The sequence below is a fragment of the Tamandua tetradactyla genome, chromosome 6 (genome assembly GCF_023851605.1).
Source record: "Tamandua tetradactyla isolate mTamTet1 chromosome 6, mTamTet1.pri, whole genome shotgun sequence".
NCBI classification, from domain to species: domain Eukaryota; kingdom Metazoa; phylum Chordata; class Mammalia; order Pilosa; family Myrmecophagidae; genus Tamandua; species Tamandua tetradactyla.
In genome coordinates this window covers 111,123,836-111,143,057 of record NC_135332.1, presented here as the reverse complement: position 1 = coordinate 111,143,057, position 19,222 = coordinate 111,123,836, and the positions used below count along the sequence as shown (strand labels likewise).

Below are 19,222 nucleotides of genomic sequence, written 5' to 3'. Positions count from 1 at the left end.
TCCCTTTTGGTGATTTACAGTACACATTAGTAGAGTTAAAATTCTGAAAAGTCCTGCAAGAAAGAAGCCTGCTTAATTTTGTTTAATTTTTTCTTAAATTTATTTGACCCTCTTTAGTGTTTGCTAATGTTGTTAACACCCCTAGGAAACATTGTTCCTGGGGACTTTTACTTTGAGACTACCATTCTAGGGAAAGAAAGGCAAAACAGATACAATAGCTCTAACTTACTGATGAGGCAGGCCAGTCTCCAGAAGAGTCACGTGTTTTGGAATTCAATTGACAGTGTGGAAAGGAGAGGAAAGGCAGAAATAAAGAATAGTTGGAAAAAGTGACATCAAGATGAGAGGACTGCTTGCTGACTTGCTCATTATTTGCTACCCATCTTGTGGCAGGCAACTTTAGAGAAACTTCTGTTTTTTTAATCAAGTACACACACACAAATATTTTGAATGGGAAGTAACTTGGGGAAATATTTGTCATAATATGCTTCCCAAAATAGAGGAGATTTTTTAAAAGTATCATTCTGTTAAAAACTAAGTATATTGTTCATGCAGATATTTGTTAAACTCCTAGTATATGCCAGATACTGTTCCAGCACTGAGCATACAGCAAGGAGCCCAACAAGCCCCTGCTTTCAGAAACCTTGCATTTTAGTGTAGTGAGACAGACAATAAAAAGTAAATCAATATATTGATTAATTGATATATTAATGTATAAAATATATTAATAAGTATATATCACATATTGTTAGGTTGTTATCTGAAGTAGTTCAGAAGGATGTGAAGGGAAAGAGAATGATGGGGAGTGCTGCTTTGTTTGGGTTGTCATGCAAGGCCTCTTGGTGAGGTGACAGTTGAGCAGAAGAGTGATAGGAGTGGGGATTCAGCCTTTTAGATACCTGGATAACAAAGGGAACAGTAATATGGGCTTGGGCTTGGTGTGTGCTGGGATGGAAGGAGTTTCATGTGGCTGGAAGAGAGTGAGAAGGGGGAGTAATAGGATTGGAAGGCAGACTTGGAGGAATTTTTATCTAAGTGTGATGGCTGCCACTGGAGAGACTTGAGCAGAGGAGTGACATAGCAAATTTATGTTTTAAAAAGGCTCCCTGGCTAGAGATGATGGTGACTTATACTAAGCTGATGGTGGTAGATGGAGTGAGAATTAGTTTCTCGCTCCAATACATTAGAAGTGTATTCTGAAGAGATCCACAGGATTTGCTGCGGATTGATTGTGTACCAAAGAGGATGACCTCCAATTTTGTAGCCAGAGCTACTGGGGTTAGAGATGGCATTCATGGTGGTGGGAACTCCAGGAAGGAAATAGCCTTTGGGAAATACATTTATATATTAAAACATTTTAGTCTTGTGTTTAAAATGTATTTAAACTTTTTTTTAGTGATAGTAGAAAAAGAAAAGGACACAATTAAAATAATTTCAGATTTGGTTTGTCAGATTTTTCCAGTAAGAATTTTTTTTTAAAGAGATATATGTACTGTATTTCACCACAGTCTCTACTATACCCTGTTACTTTAGTCGTGCCTGCTTTACACATTTACGTTACCTGTCTAGTTTCTGTAGGTATTTGCTTGCTCTCCTTGCTGTGGAAATTCAGAGGAAAGAAATCTCTGTAGACGTGTGCTGGTTAGGAAAACCTTTGGGAAGGAGGTGGGATTTGGATAGACTGGAACAGAATGAGGACAGTGTAAGAAAGGCTTGTGGTAGATAAGCCTCATAATGAAGCATAGGGTGAATTGTAGGGTAGACCAGTTAGTATGATATTACAGAAAGCTAAGCATAAAATGAGTAAGCCAAGACCAGAGGAAGTAGAGGTGAGATGCTGAGAAAGCTGATGAATGACTGAGTTCTAGAGATGAAGATGAATGAATGACTCTGTCATAGGAGACTAGGACAACAGTAAGAAGTGAGAGGAATGAGTCAAGCTGGAAGAGTCCATGGAAACCAAGGAGAGTGTGATTATTTTTTCTCATTTAGTTTACTTTGTTTCTTAGCTTCCGAAAGGGAGATCCAAGTAAACATGTCTTGTACTTTCTGTATATTTTTCTTTTCTGTGACTCTCTTTTGCCTATCTGTAAAGTAAAAGCTAGCTTTCTATTTCACGTTTGATATTCCTGTAGAGGAGAAACTAAGCCTACTTATGATTATGCCTAAGAGAATCTCTTTTGTTGCTCAAATGTGGCCTCTCTCTACTGTAGCCAGTTCCACAGGTGAATCCACTGCCCTAACCCCACTACGTGGGACATGACTATACTTTGCCAAAAATACAATATAACATTTCCCCTTTTAACCACATTCAAATATATACTTCAGTGCTGTTAAATTTGTTCACAATGTCATGCCACCATTGCTACCATCCATTACCAAAACATTTCCATTGCAAGTGGATAATTCTCACTGGTAACCTGGGACATCACTCTCAGGAATGAGCCTGGCAGTGGGAGTGAGAAAACCTTCTTGACCAAGAAGGGGAAGAGAAATGAAACAAAATAAAGTTTCAATGACTGAAAGATTTCAAATAGTCAAGAGGTCGTTATGGAGGTTATTCTTATGTCATATGTAGGTATCGTTTTCAGTTTTTAGTATGTTGGAATAGCTTGAGGGAAATACCTGGAACTGTTGAACTCTAATCCAATTGATTCTTGAAGATGATCAGAAAACAATAGAGCTTTTAAGGTCTGCCCATGTGATTGCGAAAACCTTATGACTAACACTCCCTTTATCCAATGTAAGGACAGATTAGTAAGGAAAAAAAGACAAAAAATAAACAGTGGAGGGTGGGGATGGGATGTTGTGGGTGTTCTTTTTACTTCTGTTTTCTTCAGAAAAAAAAAAAAAATGTACAGAGCTCCTGTTTGGAACGATGGAAATGTTTTGGTAATGGATGGTGTGATGGTAGCATGACACTGTGAACATAACGGCACTGAAATATATATCTGAATGTGGTTAAAAGGAGAAATGCTATATTGAATATATGGTAAAGGATAATTTTTTCAAAATCAATGAAATTGCACTATACAGTGAACCCTAAGTTAAACCATGGATACTATTAATAGTATAGTTATAAAAATGTACTTTTACCAGTTGTAACAAATGAACCACATCAGTGCAAGGTGTATTCATAGAGTCCTATATTTCATAGATGATTTTCCTGTAAACCTACAATTTTTCTAAGAAAAATTAAAACAAAAATACATGTTCCTAGAGTCAGAAAGTGGATTACAGGTTGCCGGGGGTTGAGGTGGGCAGGTGGCTGGATGGAAATGGGAATCATTACTTGTTAAATGGGTACAGAGTTTCTGTTTGGGGTGATGAAAAAGTTTTGGTGATGGTAGCACATATTATGAATGCAATTAGTATCACTGAATTGTACACATGAAAGTGATTAAAATGAGACATTTTGTGGTTATATATGTTGCCACAGTAAAAATTTTGAAGGAGTGTGATCTGTAATTTGGTTTCTCTTTTTCTGAATGTAGGTGTAATATGTAAGTTTTAGATCTCCATCTAATCAAATGAATCTTACCTTTTATTGCAGTAGGAAAAATAACTGATGAAATTAAGTTTATTTCCCTGTCTTCCAGACAGTATACCTTCTTCTGCCTCTGTGATAATGTTCCCTCTGCTCTTGAGCATGTCATTTCTTGTTCATTATCAAACCAGCATGAGTTCTCTACAGTCTTCAAAATCATGTCTACCCGGAACCTCAGAATGTGACCTTTTTGGAAATAGGGCCTCTGTAGATGTAATTAGATAAGGATCTCATGGTGAGTAAGGAGCCGATGATCATTGTGCTTATGAGCAAAGGAGAGGACACAGACACACACAGAAAGAAGACCATATTGTGTGAAGATGGAGGCAGGCTTTGACCCTTTCTTCCTGAATCTAGAAAGCATTTGATCTGAGGCTTTAGTGTTTGTAAGAGTCTCCTGAAAAACTTCTTTAAAAACAGTCCTGGGCCCAACTATTTAAAAGTCTTCTGTTCTGCTTTTGATATTTTTGCTTTATTTACATCTGGGCTTGATATAATTAAATCAATCGATATAGCCTGCATTATTTTCTTATTCAAGAAAGTGTGTGAAAACAGTTTTTGAAATATTTCAAATCACAGTATTATTCCTGGTGGTATTTTTAAGAAGCTCCATATGAGGCAGTTAATTTTTCTCTCTTGACTATACAGAAAAACTTTACTTAATCAACTGTTTAACAGCCTTCACTATCCAGAACCTAGCTAAGAAGAAAGAGGAAATAATAAAAATATAAGCAACCAATGTAGGTATTGTGAAGAGCTTCAAACACCTTATTCAGAGGACAGTCCTTGTGGTCTTAGTCTGTTTACTTTTGTACTTGTTACCACTTATATCTTTATACATTGTATAAAGATATACAATCTTTATTTTATTTTATCTTTATTTTACAATCTTTATAAGATGATAAAACAGAGATTTATCATCATTTTTTATGTATTTGCATTTTAGCCTCTGTAGGAAACACGAAGTGGAGTTACATACCAAATAATATATACTACATAATTCTGGTATTTATAATTATCCAAATGGTTACCTTTACCACAGGTCTTTATTTCTTTATGCCGCTTTGAACGGCTGCCTTGTGTCCTTTCCTTTCATTCTGAAGAACTCCCTTTAGCATTGCTTATAGGGTCAGCTCTAGTGGTGATAGATTCCTTCAGCTTTTGTTTATCTGTGAATAGCTTAATCGCTCCCTTATTTTTTTTTAATCACATCAAGAGATAACTTTATCCAAAGAAATTTAAATGAAACATGCATTTAAAATCAATCCATATGTTAGTAACATATTTATTATCAAGTATGACATCCATAAAGGTACAAAATAGTCTCTCAAATTTTCAGTCAAACTTTTGGCTTATCACTATAATGACTATCAACAACACACATAATAACACTAAGAGAGATTTATCTAAGGTGGCTTTTCTAAAAATTTACAAAATGAAAAAAAACAAACTATGTCAAAAGATAGCAAAAGCAGCAGTGGGGCCCTGAATTTACTTTCGAAAGTCTGCCTAAGGTGCTACCGAAGTAAACAGTTTTGCATCCGTCGTGTGACTTTAAATTTTTAGGCTCTTAACTTTTCAGTTCTGAATTTTAACCACAAGGTGGTGTGACTAGTCTAATTGGTGTACTATTTTCTCAGAGAATAACTCAGTACAGGCATATATGATATCAATTTATTTCTTTGTTCTTTGCATGGGCGGGCACTGGAAATCGAACCCAGGTCTCTGGCATGACAGGCGAGAACTCTGCCTGCTGAGCCACTGTGGCTCTCCTGAGATCCCTTATTTTGAAGAAGGTCTTACTGTATATAAAATTATTGGTTGGCATTTGTTTTCTTTTTGCAAGTATTTCAACCCACTGCCTTCTTGCCTCCATGGTTTCTGATGAGAAATTGGCACCCAGCCTGATTGGGACTCTCTAGTATGTAACATGTTGCTTTTCTTTTGCAGCTTTCAGAACTCTCTCCTTGTCCTTTACATTCAGTAGCGTGATTAGTATATAACAGGGTGTATTTTTCTTCATGTTAATCCTGCTTAGTCTTCCCCAGCCTTCTTTGATGTGCATATTCATGTCTTTTGCTCAGTTTGGGAAATTCTCTTGTCGTTTCTTTGAATATTTCTTCTGTCCCTTTCTTTCTTCTTCTTCTGGGACTATCTTCCATAATGTGTATATGCTTGATGATATCCTAGAGGTTTTTTAGCCTAGTTTAGCTTTTTACAGTTCTTTTTCTTTCTGCTCCTCATCCTGACTCATTTCAATTGTCTTGTCTTCACATTCACTGGTACTTTCTTCTGCCACCCCTTGAAATCCTCCTGGGCATTTTTCATTTCACTTATTGGGGTCTTCAACGCCAATAGTTTTGCTTGATTCCTTTTTTTTTTTTTTTTTTATTAATTAAAAAAAGAATTAACAAAACAATTAGAAATCATTCCAATCTACATGTACAATCAGTAATTCTTAATAACATCACATAGTTGCATATTCATCATTTCTTAGTACATTTGCATCGATTTAGAAAAAGAAATAAAAAGACAACAGAATAAGAATTAAAACAATAATAGAAAGAAAAAAAACAAAAAAAACAAAAACAAAAAACCTTCCTTTTTAAAATTTGTTAAGACTCTCATTTATGTATTTTCTTTCAACTCCTTAAGCATTCTTATGATAGTTTTTTTAAAACCTTTTTTATTGTATAACATGTATATAAAGCAAAGAAAGAAAAAAATAACAATTTCCAAAGCACTCTTCAATAAGTGGTTACAGAACAGATCCCAGAGTTTGTCATGGGCTACCATTTCATCATCTCAGATTTTTCCTTCTAGCTGTTCCAGGACACTGGAGTCTAGAAGTAATATATATGTTTTATCATCACAATTGACTTTTCCTTTTCTTTTTTTGTGAAAAATAACATGTACAAAAAAGCAGTACATTTCAAAGCTCATCGCAACAATTAGTTTTAGAACACATTGCAGAGTGGTATGGGTTACATCAGGTTTTTACTTCTAGCTGTTCTAAGATGCTGGACACTAAAGGAAATGTCACTGTAGTGATTCAGCTATCATACTCATTTGTTAAACCCGACCTTCTCTGTATAACTCTACCATCACCTTTGATCTTTCTCCCAATCTTTAGGGTATTTGGGCTATGCCCACTACAACTTTTTTATGTTGAAAGGGGCTTTTGATAGTATGGGATGAGGATGGAATTAGCTGATGCTCTGGAAACGCTTGCCCTCTGCATTTCAGGACATATCTGGTCCAGGGACCCATCTGGAGGTTGTAGGTTTCTGGTAAGTTATCCAAATGTGTGTAACCTTATATAATGCCCTAGGTGTTCTTTAGGATTGGCTGAAATGGTTTTGGTTGAGTTTGGCAAGTTATGGTAGGTAGTAATGTCTTAACTAAAGCTTGTATAAGAGTGACCTCCAGAGTAGCCTCTTGACTCTTTTTGGACTTTCTCAGCCACTAAACCTTATTTGTTATACTTCTTTCCCCCTTTTTGATTAGGATGATTTTATTGATGCCATGGTGCCAGAGCCAGACTCATCCCTGGGCAGCATCTCCCATACCACCAGGGAAACTTTCATCCCTGGATGTCATGTCCCATGTAAGGGGGAGGGCTTAGAGAGAGAGAGGCCATATCTAAGCAACAAAAGAGTTCCTCTGAAAGTAACTCCTAGACATACCTATAGGTAGGCTAAGCTTCTCCACTACATACATAAGCTTCATAAGAGCACACATCAAAATCAAGGGCTTCGCCTATTGATTTGGTTGTCTGTAATGTTTGCCATGGTATCAGGGGTTTCCCTGGTGGTAAAGTTTAATAGTTCCATATTTTTTTCTCCTGTCCCTCAAAGGACTCTGCCAGTTAAGATCATTTTTTTTTTTAAGTCTTTGTTCAGTGTGTTCACACTGTGTTTTTTCTCATTGATGTTTTTTGGAGTTTTACTTCTTCCTTTGGATGGGCTGTCATTTCCTGTTTGTCTTCTACTCTTTTGTTACACGCTGTATATTCTAATATTTTAAAGGATAATTCTGGGGTTTATTCTCTGAAATGTCTATTTCCTGATTATTTTTAGCCAACTGGTAATAAGATTTTCTTGAGGTTAGGTGCTCCTGTCATGAAAGCCCATTGAAGGCGAATGCAGAGTTCAAGACCTTCCTGTTTTATCTGGACCTATGTCTTTTCCTGGGCTTGTGCTTGTTAGTTGTTTTGGAGTTCCCCTGTTTACAGAAGTCTGAATGCTCCCTCTGTTTTCCAGGAGACAGACCTCCCTCTCCCAGGTGGCAAGCCTTTGTCCCAGGCTGTCCTTCATAGTTTTTTTTTTTTTCTTTCTTTCTTTTTTTTGAACAGGGCACTAACATGAGAGTTTAATGAAGATTAACCAGGCAGTGATATATAAGGCAGATTCAATACTGAGATTGGGGGATGGGGATCTTAGAGCCAAGATTTGGACTTATGTCTGTTTGATTCAAATCCCAGGCTTATCGGAATAAAGCATATAAGAAGATTTGTTTTGGAGGGATATGATAATTAGCTCAGATATTGAATTTGAGATGCCAGTGGTGTATTCAAGTGAATAACCCTAGCCATTTCTGGCTCTACTGTTCTTCAGATGGTGGGGAAGTAGATTCCACCTCTGTATGGCAAGAACTGAAGAGAATTTGTTACCACTTTGAATCTACCAGGCGAGTTCTGCAATTTATTAGCTCTGTTACCTAGGGCTTTTAATCTTATGAGTTTTAGTTTCTTAATATTTTGAAAGGAAAACCTCATACCTTTCTGAAAATTAGATAACGTGTAAGGTCCTGGCATATGGTTAAGTGCTAAGAAATGGTGGCTTTCACCAGCATCATCATACTTATAAAGCTAAGTTCAAATACTGGCTCTGTCATTTACCAGCTATGTGATTGTTTAACCTCTCTAGACCTCAGTTTACTCAACTATAAAATGGGGATAATAACTCCCTCATGTGATCGTTGTCAAGATTTATCTAAAGATGATCATAGAATAGTACTAGTAGCTCCCATATGGAGTAAAGATTTAATATACTTTTAAGTGTAAAGCATTCAGTATGATGGCTGGCATAGAGTCAAAGCTCAATAAATGTTAGTTATCATTATATTATTGCTAGTACTAGCACTACTACTCCCACTCCTCCTACTACTAGAATTATGTTACATAGATTCTTGACCTTCTCTTCATTTATCATGAGTTCTTTAAAGAATCTTTTCAGTACCTATCTGTGTAGTGAAGACTTAACTTTACCCAAAGAGAGGTCTGAACTTTGGCTCTGCCCATTGGGCTAACCTCTAAACCTTTGTGATTTCCTAATAGTTTATATTAGGGAGATGACTCAGGGTGGGGCAAACTACAACAACAACAACAAAAAAAAACCAAAAAACAGTAATATGATAAAAGGTTAGGGCTTTGAGCCATGTGATATCCACCAGACTTCCAGGGAGGGGAGGGGACTAGAGATTGAGTTCAACCACTGGCCAGTGATTCAATCAATTATACCTAAATAGTGAAACCCCAGCAAAAACTCTGGAGAGCAAAGCTTGGGTAGGCTTCCCTTGTTGGGAATATTTTGAGTATTTTCATATGTTGATTTGCTGGGAAAATGATGCATCCTCAACGCATGGGGAGAAGACAACAGAAACCTTACCCCATGCATCTCTTCCTTTGACTGGTTCGTCTTTATATCCTTTTCGATACAAGAAAACTGTAATAGTAAATATAGCACCTTTCTGAGTTCTGTGAATTGTTCTAGAGAATTGTCAAACCCAAGTAATAGGAACCCTTAATTTAGAGTCAAGTGGTCAGAAGTGAAGGTAGACCTGGTAACCCCCCAAATTGTGGTTGGTGTCTGAAGTGAGGGCAGTCTTGTAGAGGACTGTGCCCTAACTCATGAAGTCTGGCCTAACAAGGTAGTTAGTGTCAGAAGTCTCTGCTGTCTTACTTGAAAAAGAGATAGATAAATAGAAAGCTAGACAGATAGATTTGTTGAGGTTACTTGCTGAACTGTGCTACCTTTTCCAGGTTCCTGGTGGGGACAGGGGTCAGGGAGAAAGAAGTGCCTAGCATGGTCCGTGGATCCCCGATCCTGATTCCTGTACTTGTTGTCTCTCAGCCCTGCTTGGGTCTGTCCAGTGGCTAATTTTTAATTTTTTACCCCTTATGCCCTTATTATTTATTTATTTTTGTCCTTTTTTTTTTGAAAAAAAAAATTTGTTGAGAAATCTGCACACATATACAGTCCGTACATGGTATACAATCAGTGGCTCACAGTATCATCACATAGTTGTATATTCATCCCCATGATCATTTTTAGAACATTTGCATCACTCCAGAAAGAGAAATAAAAAGAAAAAACTGATATATCCCATATCCTTCACCCTCCCTTACATTGACCACTAGTATTTCAGTCTACCCATTTTTTTTCCCTTTATCCCCCCTATTATTTATTAATATATTTTCTGATTTTCTGTACTCATCTGTCCATACCCTAAATAAACGGACCATCACCTGTAAGGTTTTCACAATCACATGGTCACATTTTAAAAGCTGTGTTATACAGTTGTCTTCAAGATGATCAAGGCTACTGGAGCACAGCTCAACAGTTTCAGGTACTTCCCTCCAACCACTCCATTCCACCATAAACTAAAAAGGGACATCTATATAATGCATAAGAATAACCTCCAGGATAACCTCTTGACTATGTTTGAAATCTCTTAGCCACTGAAACTTTATTTTGTCTTATTTGTCTCTTCCTTCTTTTGGCCAAGAAGGTTTTCTCAATCCCATAATGCTGGGCCCCAGCTCTTCCCGGGAGTTTTGTCCCATGTTGTCAGGGAGATTTACTCCCCTGGGATTCATGTCCCATGTAAGGGGGAAGGCAGTGATTTTGCTTGCTGAGTAGGCTTAGAGAGAGAGGCTACATCTGAGCAACAAAAGAAGTTCTTTGGGGATAACTTTTAGGCATATTATAAGTAGGTGTAACTTCTCCTTTGCAGGAATAAATTTCATAGGGGTGAACCCCAAAATTGAGGGCTTAACCTACTGAATTGATTGTTCCCAGTCCTTGAGGGAATATCAGGAATTCCCCAAATGAAAAAGTTGAATATTTCCTCCTTTCTCCCTAGTCCCACAAAGGTACTCTGCAAATATTTTTTATTCTTTGCCCAAATTACTTTGGGATACATCAGGGCATCACCCTAAACCTGTACAAACCAACAAGATCTCATGCCTTATTCAAGATTCATGTACTTATGGTCTTCAGTTAAACTAACCATATAAGTTAAATTAGATATTGTGCCACCCAAATATAAATTTTGCATGAAATAAGCATCTCTTTATTTGGTCACACATGGAAGTTGTAATTTTAAAGTACAGATCACATCATCCTATACCATGTGTTCTGATTTACCTTAGTCCAGTCCAGATCAACTTCATTCATATCTCTAGTTGAAGTCTGATCACTTTTTCAACTTCTAACAGTTGCTGTATGGAGTAATGCTGATTTACATAACTTCAGAGCTCTAACTGAGTTTCAGGTGTCACATATCCTAAGTTCCATGGAATGACCTAGTTATACACAAGTAGCTCAGCATCACAGAATTTAGAAATAACAGTTTTAACTTTGAAATAGATGTCACTGCTGTAAGAGGTTACAATCTAGGAACCTTTACAGTAGACTCCAACCTTATAACCGTGCTCTTGACTTCAATTCCCCAAGTTTATTATAGTTACTCCATATGATTGAGGCATATTAATATTTATCTTTTTATTTCTGACATTTCATTCAACATACTGTCCTTGGGGTTCATTACATAGTTGCGTGCCTCACAACTTCATTCCTTCTTGCAGCCACAAGTACATTGTATGTATATACCTCAATTCCCCCTTTCATTCCGCAGTCATTGTACCCTTAGCCACCTCTATCCATTGTGAATCTGGAGCCTTGTCACCATAAACACCACTGTGCAAATGTCCATTCCTGTCCCTACTCTCAGTTCCTCCAAGTATATACTTAGCTGTGGTTGCAGGATCACATGGCAACCCCACACCTAACCTGTGGAACCACCACACTGCCCTCTAGAGGGACTGCACCTCTCACCTTCCCTACCAGCAATGAATGGGTACATTTCTTTCTCCACATTTTCTCCAGCACTCGTTTTTCTGTTCATTTAAAGAAAGGGAAAAAAAAAAAGAAAAAAATATATATTTGTATTTTTTACTCATATGGTTAAAAACCTTTTATAGCTCTCACTAAGATCAAACAAATAATCTGAGAAAACATTCTCATATTAACAGAGTGAAAACCAAATCATTGTTTTACATGAAGATACAACTCATAAGAAAAATATTAAAAATCTTATAAACTCTTAGCCAACCTTTAACACAACCAATAAAATTTACTTTCAGCGAGACTTCTACAACTTTCTATATCCATCCATTTTGTCTTACATTTCTGTTTCTCATTCTGTAACAGTTATTTTACTTTAGGGAAAAATACCCTCTTTTTCCATAACAAAAACACTTCCAGCAAAGTTTACATATATTTAAATTACCAAAAAAGATTGAAATCAGTCTTCAAGCCAGCAGCCTACAAAACGCAATTCTTTTTTTTCTTTTTTTGTGAAAAACAGCATATACACAAAACAATAAATTTCAAAGCACATCACAACAGTTGTAGAACAGATTTCAGAGTTTGGTATAGATTACAGTTCCATAATTTTCTCCAGCACTTGTTTCTCTCTGTTCTTTTTTTAATTTATTTTTTCTTTTCTTTTCTTTTTTTGCATGAGCAGACACTGGGACTCGAACCTGGGTCTCTGGCATGGCAGGCGAGAACTTGACCTGCTGAGCCACCATGGCCTGCCCTCTCTGTTCATTTTTGAACAGTTTTATTTACACATCATACAATCGAGCCCAAGTAAAAAATTCAGCAGTTCCTGGTATAACCACATAACCATGCTTTTTCCACCACAATTTATATGAAGACATACTTTTTCTTCCACAAAGAGTTCTGTGCCCCTCTCCCATATTCCCCACTTGTTGATAGTTAGTTTTGGCAAAATGCCTTTCTTAGATTCAGTGGAAATATATTACAATGTTACTGTTAACTATAGACCTAAGCTTGCACTGATTGTGTTTTTTTCCTGTATACCATTGCATTTTTAATACCTTGCAATATTAACATTCATATGTTTTCCCTCATGCAAAAGCAATCTTATATTTGTACAGTTAATCATCATCATTGTCACTCTAGGCATTCGTTAAGTTATACTCTCTCAGTCTTTATCCTCTATCTTTCCTTCTGGTGTCATAAATATCCACAACTCTTCTCCCTCAACCATACTTACATTCAGCTTCATTCAGTGTACTTATATTATTGTACTACCTTCAGTTAGAATTGGGCTATCCATTTCTGAATTTTTACAATCAGTCCTGTTGCATATTCTGTACTCCTTTAGCATTATCTCCTGATAACCTGTGTCCTTAACTTCAACTCTCAGAGTTTACTCATTAATGTTAGTTCGTATTAATGAGACCATACAGTATTTGTCTTTTTGTTTCTGGCTAATTTCATTCAGCATAATGTCCTCAAGGTTCATTCACGTTACATGTTTCATGACTTTATTCTGTCTTATAACTGCAAAATATTCCATCATATGTATATTCCACAGCTTGTTTAGGCACATGTCCATTGATGGACATTTGGGCTGTTTTCATGTTTTGGCAATCATAGATAATGGTGCTATAAACATCACTGTGAAATGTCTGCTTGTGTCCTTGCCTTCAGTTCCTCTCAATATATATCTAGTAATGAGATTGCTGCATCAAATGGCAGTTTTATATTTAGCTTCCTGAAGAACTGCCAGACTGATTTCCAGAATGGTTGTGCCATTCTTCATCCCCACCAACAGTGGATGTGTGTCTCTTTCACTACATCCTTTCCAGCACTTGCTGTTCTTCTTTTTTTTTTTTTTTTTTGATAATGGCCATTCTAGTGGGTGTGAGATGATATTTCATTGTGGTTTTGATTTGCATTTCCCTAATAGCCAGTGAATTTAAGCCTTTTAGCCATTTGTATTTCCTCTTCTGAAAGGTATCTGTTTATGTCCTTGGACCATTATTTAATTGGTTTTTATCTTTTTGTTTGTGCGTTGTAGAATCTCTTCATGTATTTTGCATAGTAACCCTTATGGTTTCCACATATTGTCTCCCATTTCGTAGGCTACCTTTTTTACTTTCCTGACAGAGTTCTCTGATGTGCAAAAATGTTTAATTTTGAGGAGATCCCATTTATCTATTTCTTTTTCCCTTGGTTATGCTTTGGGTATAAGGTTTCAGAAACCACCTCTTAGCACAAAATTTATAAGATATTTCCCTATATTTTATTCTAAAAGTTTTATGGTCTTAGCTCTGATGTTGAGGTCTTTGATCCATTTTGAGTTCATTATAGTGTAGAGTGTGACATATGTGTCCTGTTTCATTCTTTTGCATTGGATATCCAGTTCTCCAAACAGAATTTATTGAAGAGACTGCTCTGTTCCAGTTGGATTGGCTTGAGTGCCTTATCAAAGATCAGTTGTCCGTAGATGAGAGGGTCTATTTCTGAACACTCAATTCAATTTCATTTGTCAGTATGTCTGTCTTTATGCCAGTACCATTCTGTTTTGATCCCTTTATCTTTGTGGTATGCTTTAAAGTTAGGTAGTGTGAGACCTCCCACTTCATTTTTCTTTCTCAAGATGTATATATATTTTTAAATGAGCAAAAGTTTTCAATGCACATTTCTCCAAATAAAATATGCAAATGATGTAACATCATTGGGCATTAGGGAAATGCAAATTAAGACCACAATAAGATATCATTTCATACCCATTAGAATGGCTATAATTTTAAAAAGAGTGGAAATACAAGTGCTGTCTAGGATGCAGAGAAATAGGAATCTTTGTATATTGTGGGTAGGAATGTAAAATGGTGCAGCCACTCTGATAAACAGTTTGGTGGAAAATTATCATATGACCAGCAATCCCACTTTCAGACAAGTTTGCATAAGAATGGAAAGCAGGAACTCACGCAGATTCTTACACAGCAATGAGTGTTCATAACAGCATTATTCTCAAAAGCGAAATTGTGGAAACAATCCAGATGTCCATCAACAGAGGGATGGATGAACAAAATGTGGTGTCTATACCCAGTGGACTATAATTTAGTCTTCAAAAGGAACATCGCTCTGAAACATGAGACCACACAACGAGCCTTGAAAAGATCGTGTTGAGCAAAATAATTGGACACAAAAGAATATATTGTATGATTTCACATATATGAAATAACTGTAATATGTGAATTCATAGAGAAAGAAAGTAGATTACAGATTACCTGGTGATGGGAGATGGGGTGGAGAGGTAAGGGGAGAGGAGTGGGGAATTATTGCTTAATGAGTACGGAGTGTTAGTTTGGGGTGATGGGAAAGTCTTAGTAATGGATGGAGGTGGTGGTTGTACAACATTGTGAATGTAGTTAATACCACTGAATTGTATACTTGAAAGTGGTTAAGATGGAAAACTTTATGGTGTATCTACGTTAGCATAACAAAAAAGAGTTGTTATTTAGGCAGCTGAAAAGGCAGAAAGGGAACACTAAGAAAACATCTCCCACCTGTACATACAGCTGGAGGAACAAAGGGAAGAGGTGGAGATAATTAAAACTTAGAAGTATGGAGAGGACCCTGTAGAGCTTAAAATTGGATCCTTGCAATAGAGGTGCTGCTCAGCTAAGTATGGTGTCTCTGAAGTCAGAAGAGGGTTCCATGGCGGGGTTGGACTATGGAGGGGACATTGGTCAGCTGTGCTGGTGTCTGGTGAGCCGTGACAAGGTTGGTTCTGTATGTGTGGGAAAACTGAATTGCTATTTCCAGAATTAACCATTGCTGTTCAGACAAACAAATGAAGCTGGGGTACTCGCAGTAGGAGCAGGAAACAAATGAGGTATCAGCTCTCTTCTTCCTCCTGGAGTCTTCCAGTCTCCTTCTAGTGCCTCCTGTTGGCAAAACCTCATAGGGATCCCACTGGCAATGATGAGGAGAATATAGATAGGTGAATTTGGAGCTAGGAGATGGTAGTGTAATAGCTGACACACTTTACAGATATTTTTAGCTATTTGGGAGCACCTCGTCCTTCCAAATAAATTTGGTCATTGTTTTTCTATTTCTGCAAAATAAGTTGTTGTGATTTTAATTGGTATTGCATTGAATCTATAGTCAGTTTTGGTAGAATTGATATCTTAACTCTATTTTAAGTTCCAATCCATGACCATGGCATGCCTTTCCGTTTATTTAGGTCTTCCATGATTTATTTTAACAGTTTCTTGTACTTTTCTGTGGATAGGTCTTTTGATTCTTTAGTTAAATTTATTCCTAAATATTTGATTCTTTAGGTTGCTATTGTAAGTGAAAATTTTTTATTTCTTCTTCAGATTGCTCATTACTAGTTTATGGAAATACCAGATTCTTGGGTGTTGATCTTGTACCTGCCACTTTGTTGTACTCATTTATTAGCTTATTTAGTAGCTTTGCTGTAGATTTTTTGGGATTTTTTGACATATAGTATCGTCATCTGCAAACAGTGAGTGTTTTACTTTCTCCTTTCCAATTTGGATGCCTTTTATTTCTTTTTCTTGTCTAATTGCTCTGGCTAGAACTTCCAGCACAATGTTTAGTAACAGTGGTGACAGTGGGAATCCTTGTCTTGTTCCTGATTTTGGAGGGAAAGCTTGCAGTCATTTCCCATTGAGGATGATGTTAGCCTTGGGTTTTTCAAATATCTCCTTTATCTCGTTTAGGAAATTCTCTTCTGTTCCCATCCTTTGAAGTGTTTTCTAGTTCAGTTTCATGCATAGTTGATGGTCCATTTTTTTCTTGGTTCATGCCTTTTACTTCCAGTAGACCTGAATTTGTCAATTGGTATGCTGAACACAGTATGCCATGAAAGGGTTACAGATATTTCAAAATCCTATCAATCCTCTCATCCCAAAATCAGTTACCTCTACTGCAAGCAGACTCCTGTTAACCCCCATGTGCCATGTGAGTTTTATCTTCTACCCAGTACTTCTTCTACCCAGTATGTCATGATGTGAAAAATGGCTAGAAAGCTGAGAGAAGATGACTTGCTCGTATTTTGGAAAAATTTTTAAGTTAAAAATTTGTCGTAATGATTTGGGATGTAAACCTAGCCTTGTACAACTCATTTAATCCATTCATTGCTTCATGAAAATTATTTCTAATTACTGTCACCTTTGCTTAAATTTTATATGTCCTTTACAGTGAATTCGTCTTCCCTTATTTTCTTCAAAATTATGAGTTATTTGGGGTTTGGTGGGAACATCTGAAATTCATTCTAAAGATTACCTCTTCATATATATACATCATCCAGTTGGGTCTTCTCTATCCTTCAAAACAAACATCTTTTATACACTCTAGGTAAAGATAACTGATAGTACAATATTCACAGACATGATTTAACCCCCGGCATGCAATTTCATAAGAATCTTGTGTCTGTTGTTAAAAAAAGTTCAGTTCATTCTGTTATAGGAAGTCAGACTTGTCAGTAGAGTCTGTCTGAATAGGGTCATGCATAGGAATGTAGCTACATCTTTTCTCAGAGATACCACATTCTTGGAGATGTGCCAGGTTCTATTATCAGTATTAGTTTTAACCTTCTCTGAAATGTCATTATATGGACTCAGAATCAAGAGTTCTTGTTTTCCAGTACATATTTAATCTTGAATCTCACTCCCATCTTCATTGAAGAGCAGCAAACCGACTTGATTTGATTATCTTTATAGAAACGAAGGTTATTTTCATAAGGACAAGGTCCTTTCATGTTTTTTCAGTCATATAAAATTGTTTTTTGGGAAGGCCACAGTGAGTGGCACAGCATGGCCTGCCATGCCAGAGACCTGGGTTCGATTCCTGGTACCTGCCCATACAAAAAATAAATTGTTTTTCCTTCTTCTACTTGTGGTGGTCAAAAAGTTTTTGACTCTGTTGATTTCTGCTCCAAGTTCTCACATGAGATATGAGAGGTAGCCGACCACCAAGGTTTGAGCTCAGCATCTGGGTAGCTGATAACAGTAAGGTAGTTGACCAGAGTCTCAAGCCATACATAGATGTTCTGGGAATCGTCTCCAGGCACCAGAATGCCCCGGTGCAAATAGCTACTCCAGCGAGAGACAGACAGATCTGGCAGCTCCTCCTCCAACCACTGAAGGACTGTGTGATGGATTGGCTCAGGGGTAATGGGCTGAGGGTTACTCTGTAACCAGTGCCAGAGAGGTTCTTGGAACTGGGAAAGTCTGAAAATGTAATTTTCTTCCTTGGTCCAAGAGACAGGGTGCCTGCTCCCCAGAGATACAGGGCCCTCATCCCCTCACAGGCCTGGCTGCCAAGTGACCTTAGCCTCCAGCAGGAAGCATTCGTCCAAGAAGCAGTACCAAGCTTCATATAGTCCCTTGTAGAGCAGATCTCAGGCCTTCAGCACCCCCCAGAAGTGCTGTACAGCCAGTTGGTACCATGTCTTGGTGGTGTGGATAAAGTCAATGGAGGCTATGCTAGCTTCCCAAAAAAGCTGCTAGAACTGAGCAGAAACTTGGTTGCACAAACTGATTGGCACTAGGCTTGTGGTGGTTGCCACCTGCTGGATCTTCAGGCCTTGCGCATTGCTGCCAGTGGAGAATTGGGTGGCAACAGTGCTGGGGAACCAGAGGCAACGGTGGTGGTATAGGATGTCCACCAGCAGCACTGGATACAGGTATCTGATGTGTGGTGCCACGTTCATGTAGAAAATGGGTTTTGCAAAGAAGGCATGCTTAATGCAAGCATTGTCGCGGAAAACTAGGGGGCCCAAACAGTACTGACGTGGGCCAGAAGCCTCCAAGAGCAACACCTTACAGGATCGTGAGAGATCTAACAGCTGGAGGGGAGAAATTCGCAGCATGACATGGGGTGGCCGGCACTGGCTGCCCTCTTCCATTTCTGATTTTATTTTTGTCAGCATAGCTAAAGGGTCCATTGATTTTACTGATTTTCTCAAAGAACCACCTTCTGGTGTTGATTTTTCTCTATTGTTGTCATGTTCTCAATTTCATTGAATTCTGCTCTAATCTTCATTATTTCTTTCCATTTGTTTTGGAATTAGCTTGCTGTTCTTTCTCAGTTCTTCCAGATGAACTGTTAACTCCTCAATTTTTGCTCATTAATATAGACATTAGGGCAATAAATTTCCCTCTTAGCACTGCCTTTGCTACATCCCATAAATTTTGATAGATTGTGTTTTTATTCTCATTTGCCTTGAGGTATTTACTGATTTCTCTTGTAATTTCTTCCTTGACTCACAGGTTAAGAGTATGTGTCATTTAGCCTTCATGTATTTGTGAATTTTCTGTGCTTCTGCCTGTTATTGGTTTCCAGCTTCATTCCATTATGATCCGAGAAAGTGTTTTGTTTAATTTCAGTCCTTTTAAATGTATTGAAACTTGATTTGTGATCCAGCATATGGAGTATCTTTGAGAATATTCCATAAGCACTTAAGAAAAATGTGTATCCTGCTATTGTGGGATGTAGTGTTCCGTAAATGTCTGTTAAGTCTAATTTATTTATCGTG

The 19,222-nt window shown here is 37.4% G+C and overlaps 1 protein-coding gene and 1 pseudogene across 3 annotated transcripts in view; one reads left to right on the top strand and one right to left on the bottom strand.

Moving 5' to 3' along the window:
- The window catches only part of ARFGEF1 (ARF guanine nucleotide exchange factor 1), a 227,310-nt gene that overhangs the window by 7,007 nt on the left and 201,081 nt on the right, over positions 1–19,222 (top strand). The gene's annotated exons all lie outside the window — the stretch shown is intronic.
- On the bottom strand, positions 17,588–18,556 carry LOC143685705 (methionine--tRNA ligase, mitochondrial-like; annotated as a pseudogene).